Raw genomic sequence first — 7,967 nt, forward strand, 5'->3', positions numbered from 1 at the left:
TCCAGTATCAGTCTGATCAATATTACCTTTATCAATCCTAAACTGTAAGCATTTATATTTAGATTTTAGATACTCGAATGAAATAGTTAAAATGAAAAGAAAAGATGATTCTGTTAAAATATTTTAATTAAATGTTGGGCTTAAATATAATACAGTTCTGATGAGAAAATTGAAAAAAACCATACAATGTATTTAAAAAATTGCCAAAGAAGTAAAAAAATATACAATATTTGCAAGTATTACAGCAAGCTTTATCAGTCATGTAATGTCTTTAAACTTTTAGTACTTTAATACTGTTACAGTCTGCCTATGGTGTTTCCCATAAAAATCCATATTATGTTAAAGAAATATACGTGTCTATTATCATTCATGTAAAACTCCATGTAAAAAGTATAACATAACAAAATTAGAAATTCTATCTTGTATTCCAATACCAGGAGAAAGTGGTATTATATTCTAAAATGGTGATGGTGGATTTTTTCAGGTCTTTTTCTGAGTTTAAATTTTGAAATTTTCTTCAATTTTAAAACATTTTGAAATTACATTAGAAACATATCTTCCAAACATGTTACATTAGTGAGGAAACAGTAACATCAAATTTCTTTGTATAAACTTTCAATTAAACTTTTTATTGTTTTTATTCACTTGGGTTCTGATGGAAATGTGATAAAACTCTACTCTCACTTCAGTTAAGGATACATCAGATCTTCTCTATTGTAGAAACGTTCTTTTTTAGACATGCATTCTCAACATGTGGAGGAAGATGAAGTCTCTGTAGACCAGGCCTGTGATCCTCCAGGCTGTCCTGACCATTGGACAAGCTAGCTTGGGCTTCTGGAAGTTGGCGTCCCAAACACCAGGTGGGCCAGACCTGCTGTAGACCCTTATACTTGTATGGTCTTCCTCATACTTCACAATGCGCATACATGGGAGGAGGGGCAAGGTTTGAGACCACCCTCATGTCAGGGGATGATGGTTAGCAGAGTGAAATCCAAAAATTCACCATCCTTCTTCACCTCCTTCTCTCCAGACTGTCTCCCCGTGTGGAAATACAGCACTGGACAAACACACTCCAGCAGACGAAGATTCAGTTGGAAATCCAACGGCAATCAATCTTTATTTACAAGACTATATACAAAATAGAGCAAATCAGTCCTTCTCTCCATGAATGCTCTTGCACACACAGCACACTGCTCTTCTGCTCAGGAAACTCCTCTGCATTCCACAGGAACAAGAAAGAAAGTCCCGGTCAAAACAAACTTGACCCGATTGGTCCTGTGATACATCAATCATAGCAGACTCTCATTAACTCCATAACTGCTGAAATGCCTTGCCGGAAAAACTAACACATAAGGCATTTCTAATAACCCAGATTGATTTTAACATTTCACAATACACAATACCCTAACAATTCCCCTCCAAAATGTTCAAATCAATACTCTACATATACTTTAACACTCTACACATTTGATCACTCTTTCTAGAACTTCCACAGAATAATACATGTATACATACAGTCTTTTTCAATCACATGTAAATTGCTTTGATCACAATACATCAACACTTTTCTTGCATCTTTATTAACACAATCGATGCTAGAACCATACCTAATACACTGATGCTTCACCTCATTAATCAATAGTATTCCCAACCTCTGAAAACTTGATTTATTGTGCCACATAGATTCATTTGATGCAGCCAGGCTATATTTCAACTCACTGCTGGCTTAACCATGGATTTCAATTTCTCTTAAAATCCAATTTCTTAAAACCAATTCATCTCATAATCATATTTTTCCATCACAATTATTCATAAAAATGATTTAACTCTCTCTGAACATATATACATATTTCAATTTCCGTTCAGACTAATGAACAGACACACTCTTTTTGCATCTCTGGCGCTTTGGCAACACATGTGCCAATTGACATGTTGGAGACCACTGATCATCTGATTCAATCTCGGTCTCAAGAAGAGATATATCTTCACTTTTTTCTGTCACCTGCTCCTCACTCTCAAGCTTAGGTGATTTTTTTCCATTTACCCCCTTTCTTCTGACTCTTCTGGGGAGTCTGTACTTCCCCGTGTTTCACTGGAGTAACCATCTCCTCCTTAATGGTTCGTTGCATATCCTTTTCAACAACAGAACCCCCTCTACCTGAAGCTTTCTGTACCTCCGCTTCCTTGGTGGAATTGTTATGAAACAGCATCTCTTTGTTCAAATGCAACCTGTCCCAGCCTTCATCCCTCTCAAAGTACGCCCTCTTTGAGAAAATAAGCCTCCCAAGACCACTGTGAAATTTAAGCTTGTCTTGGTAGTAGCCTAAGAATTGCATTCTCCTCCACTTAGGCTCTCCCTTTTTCCTTTGGTTGGCTGGAACTTATACCTGGGCGTACTGACCATAAATTCTTAGGTGTTTTAAACTTGGAGATTTTTTGTACATTCTCCGAAATGGGATTTCATCCAATTCCTCATCCCATAACCTGTTTAAAATATAATTACTTGTGTGTGAACACTCTGGCCAATTCTTAGTTGAGCTTTTGGAATCTGTAATTAAACACTCATTTATGTGAAGAATTTGCTTTATCCTATTTTGAGCCACGCCTTCTTCATTTGGCTTATTTGATTTTACATTTTTAAATCCTATATTCCTTTCACTCAACATTTTCTTCATTTCTTCATTACACACATTAATTCCTTTGTCAAAAACTATTTGACCTACATGCTGTTCATAGACCCTTTGAACCATGCCTATCCAATTAGACACCGTTACAACAGCTTCCTTCAAATCTTTAAGGAAGTATACAAAACCAAAACTTGTGTGTCTATCAACTAACAGTAAACAAAATTGAGAACCTCCCTGGCTTTTTACATCAGATTCTGTCACATGCAGATGGACTATTTCAAACATTTCCTTGGCCTTAATTCCAGATCTTTTAGGATGCTCTTTTGATTCAATTTCCATCTCTGAACAAACTGCACAGTCTAACAAATTTTCACATTTCTCACACTCAAAATCTGTGCATATTTCTAAAGTCTTTCTGAGCACCTCTACATGTGCATGACCCATCGCTCTGTGAAGATGATGGATACACCTGTCATGCATAATCTTCTGTTTTACACAATGGACTTGTGCCCCATCTGGAAAATTATTCTTGTCAAACATCATATACATTTTGTTCCTTTTTACACCTTTTGCCACTACTCGTCTATCTCTCTGAATATAGCAATAGATTCCGCTAAAAATTACTCTATATCCATTCTCTGTTAAGGTAGCCACACTTAACAAATTAGAACTTAATTCTGGGATGTAAAGTACATTTTCCCAATCCACATTCAAGCAAGGGATGAACACAGTGCCCAATTTGTTGAACTTCCTCTCAGTTCCATCAGCCAAAGTCACTGCTGTTCCAGACACATCCCTTCTGTTTTTCAAAAGTTTAAGATTTGTAACAACATGGTGTGTACAACCTGAGTCCAAATACCACTTGTTCTTTTCGGTGATCCTTCCATTCACTGCAGCCATAAACACCTGGGGCTTAGTTGTTGTTGACAAACTCTTAGCCCCTCCGTTCCCACGAGAATTTCTTGCCTTGTTGTTAGGGCAACTCCTGTCAAAATGCCCCAGCTTGTTGCAGACAAAACAACGCCGTGTTTTGACCTGATGTACTGCAACGTCCTCACGATTCCCAGGAACACCATCTGGACCAAAGCCGACCACTTGTGCCCCCTCCTGGTCGCACTGCGCCATCGTCTGCTTCTGGGCCCGTTCAAAAGACCTTCGGTCCACTTCTTCTAAGATTTTTCCACATACTGAATCCAAAGTTAATTCCTGGACTCTCACATTCTGAAAAGAATGTACCAGAAAGTCCCAATCCTCAGACAAACTGCACAGCACCAGATAACACTTCTGTGCTTCTGAATATTGTAGGCCTCTTTCCTCAGCTTCAATCAATAATTGCTTTAGATTGTCCAAATACTTTCTGACATCCTGGCCCTGAACAACCTTTGCTGAATACAGCCTCTTAGTCCAAATCATCTGAGACATGCAAGTCTCCCTCTGATGGACATCTCTCAAAGCTTGCCAAATCTCCTCAGGAGTGTCCTTATTCCTTACATGGACAAGTTGGTTTGGTTGCAGGCACAGTATCAAATATGCTTTGGCTTTCCTCCTGTGCTCAGCATTTTGGTCTGATCCATTGAGGGTATTCTCCAAGTTCACTGCTGCGAGCAAAGACCGCATCATTACTGACCACGAAGCATAATTATCGTCAGACAGCTTTTCCATGATGGAAATGAAGCTCTGTTCAGCCATCTCTGCCATCAAGAATCAACACCCCAAGCTCCCGGTGAATCAGCTGCCTCCGTGACCCTCGGTCCCCGAGATTAAGCCGTACTGCCACTTACTCAAGTGCAGACTCAGACAGTCACAATCTTCCTCTTGCAGCTTCACTGGAGCTCTCTTTCGGGTCCCCTCCGTCTCTGGACTCCCTCTCACGGCTGCACAGTTGTTGAAAGCTCACCAGCCATCAACATCTCCATCTACTGCGCAGCGGAAGCGTGCTGGGCCCATAACCCAGTGTCAGGGGATGATGGTTAGCAGAGTGAAATCCAAAAATTCACCATCCTGGTCTTCACCTCCTTCTCTCCAGACTGTCTCCCCGTGTGGAAATACAGCACTGGACAAACACACTCCAGCAGACGAAGATTCGGTTGGAAATCCAACGGCAATCAATCTTTATTTACAAGACTATATACAAAATAGAGCAAATCAGTCCTTCTCTCCATGAATGCTCTTGCACACACAGCACACTGCTCTTCTGCTCAGGAAACTCTTCTGCATTCCACAGGAACAAGAAAGAAAGTCCTGGTCAAAACAAACTTGACCCCATTGGTCCTGTGATACATCAATCATAGCAGACTCTCATTAACTCCATAACTGCTGAAATGCCTTGCCAGAAAAACTAACACATAAGGCATTTCTAATAACCCAGATTGATTTTAACATTTCACAATACACAATACCCTGACACCTCATATTAAAAATCTTCTAGCACTTGGAAAAAGCTAAAGTACCAGAGAAACATTATTATCTGGAAGCTTTTTGTTAAGCATTGTTGTTGTTTTTAGCAGAGTTTGACAATATTATTTTTAACTATTCTTTCCAGAACCTCACAGCCAGCATAGCTTCTAGCCACTGATAGTATCATTAGTAGTAATCATCATCATCAATCCTCCTTCTTCTTCTCCTCTGGTTTCTTCTTGAAGGAAGAAAACTCAATGAATTAAATTAAAGACAGAACAAAGTGAAGACTTTTGCTTCATCACTTTGTGCTGTGAGCAGGAATGCCTATTACAAGCAGAAAGAGAGACCAAGGGGTGACCAGAATAATAATAATAATAATAATAATAATAATAATAATAATAATAATAATAATCTTTATTTTTATATCCCACCCCATCGGGGCAGCTCACTACAGGGACAAGCCCAAAACAACAATACAACATATTTGACAAAAACTTAAAACATTCCAACAATACACAAAATAAAATAATGGACAATACATTAAAATCAAAGCAGATAAAATTAGAGTAATTAAAGAAGGCAGGGATTGTGAAGCACTAAGGCCTCAGAGTCTAAAATTGGGTTGGGAGTTTAATAACTATGGAAGAAAAATCTAGGAACAAAAAAAATGTATCACATAAACTAATTTATGTCATAAATAAATAGTAAATCTGAATGACACTAGAAAGGTAATGCCCTGCTCAACAGAAGGTTGGGAGGAGATTTAATTTGAATATTGAAGTGGGAGAAAAACCAGATCATTACTTATCTCAGGAAAATGAAGAAATTGAACAAATGGGACAAAAGCATATGATAGTCTACAGAAGAGTTGTGGTGTATTGGATTTTTTTTTAAATGAAGGTTGTTTTATTTATGTGTTCTTGGGGATTAGTAAATCCTTATTTTTAATTTCTATTTTATCACTGATGTGTAATGAACAGGGTTTTTCAGTTCCCACCACCCACTTGCTGCATTTTCCTCCAGTATTCTTATCATTAATGTCAACAATAGGATCAGGCATTCTATATTACTCTTGAGGCTGAGTTATATGGGCTTAATAATGCCACCCAGAGCTTTGTTTGTTTTCCAAGTACCAGAAGTAATGCCAACTATTTGCTATAGCCCTTCTCTCTTAGACTAAGGACCTCATTGCATGGAAGGTAGATTCTCTGTCTAGATGCTTCCAAGACAAAAATTCATGGATCCCATCAAATGACACACAACCCATTCCATGACTGCTTAGGACTGTGCTTAGAAATGAGTATTTTTCCCTGATATAGGAAATGGTGCATTTACCCCTTTTCATTTTGTTTTGTGATATGTCAGTGTGGGCATGTATGTGGGTGGTTGTTTCATGCTGCTCAATGCTTCCTCTGCTGCCATTATTCTTCGGACATAGAAAAGGACATTGGTAAATATAGTAAATATTCTATTCTCCTTTTGTAAAAAAAATGTTGCTGTAACTGCATAATTTCAGACTTCTAAAATTCTGCCTTATGGATAATTTTCTGATTTGCACACATTGTTAGATTTTATTGTTTTATTGTTTTTGTCTTGGAAGGGAACACTCTTCTGTAATTGCACAATTAAAAAAAACTGTGAAATGGGTGGAAAAGGAAGAGACAACAGCCACCTGTGTAATGAGGAATGAAACACATGGTTTAACTAGAAATGGGCAAGGCACATCCTGTCTGAATAAATTCTCTATCTTCTTTTAAAATGGAACACCATGGAAAAAGATGCCACTTCCCCCTTTCCCGCTTTCTTATGTGATGAGGTCCTAAGACAGAAGGGCTGAACAAATTGTTGGCACTCATTCTGGTAACCACTCTAGATTGGAATACTAAATATGGTAAATTGTATGAAATGTGTATGCTGTTAGTTCAAGAGAAAACAGGAAAAGCACAAAAGGTAATAGGGAAGGCAGAATACAACTCCGGAGAACCCTGGCTTTATTTTGTTGGTAAAAGACACTCTTCTTTTGCCTCTATGAGCAATACTACTCAAAGTGGTGATCCATGGACTGTTGACAATGCATCCTCCTCCCTCACTCACTGAATGGGAGAACATATGGGATGGTGTTGATAGGTTACAATTTAGATAAGGGGAAGCTCAGGTTGTTTTTTCATTGGTTTGAGAGACTGGCACAGCTCTAGGGTACCAAGCACTCAGGTATCAATGTGATATATGAGCCTACATGCCTTAACAATGTGCATCCAGGCCCACTTTTCTGTCCCTGGGATTGTCTTTACTTCACTTGCTTGAAACTGAATTCAAAGTCCCAAAGTAGTTGCACTTAGTTAACTCAGCAGAGGGGAGAGGGAAGGGGAGGAGCGGGTGGAATCTCACTCTTTTCTATAGTCCCAGAAAAAAGCAAACTGTTGCAGCCACTCCAAGCTTGTCCCCCCCCCCCCCAATAATAACAGTTGCCATCTTCATCACATTATGAATTTGCTTGACAAGTATTCCTCTGTAAAATGTTGGAGGGTATGAGGATTTTCCGGGCTGCAAAGACTGCTAGAAATGCCTTTAACCCTCCAGGAATAGTCAGAAGTTATTTAAAAAGCTCTTGGGGTAGTTAAATTTTAAAAGCTCTTGGGGTAGTTAAATTTTAAATAATGCAGAAAGGCCCAGCAACCTATTTAAAAATACCTGGAGGTTTTCAGGAGATGTGATTTTTGTGACCAAAAAAAGTAGAGTCTGGGGTGTCTGAAGCTGTCATAGGCCACAAAAATGCCCACTGAGGCCATATGTTTCAAGAAAATGGCATACAGCCCTGTATCCAAACTGGAACTAGACCAGTGCATTGACTGCCTTATAGCACTGAAAACAATGAAAGAAGACTCGACACATACAAAGAGTTCTGTTTTAACAGTGGCTTCATAAATGTAAACCAATCCT

The sequence above is a fragment of the Anolis carolinensis genome, chromosome 1, assembly GCF_035594765.1.
Source record: "Anolis carolinensis isolate JA03-04 chromosome 1, rAnoCar3.1.pri, whole genome shotgun sequence".
Taxonomy (NCBI): Eukaryota; Metazoa; Chordata; class Lepidosauria; order Squamata; family Dactyloidae; genus Anolis; species Anolis carolinensis.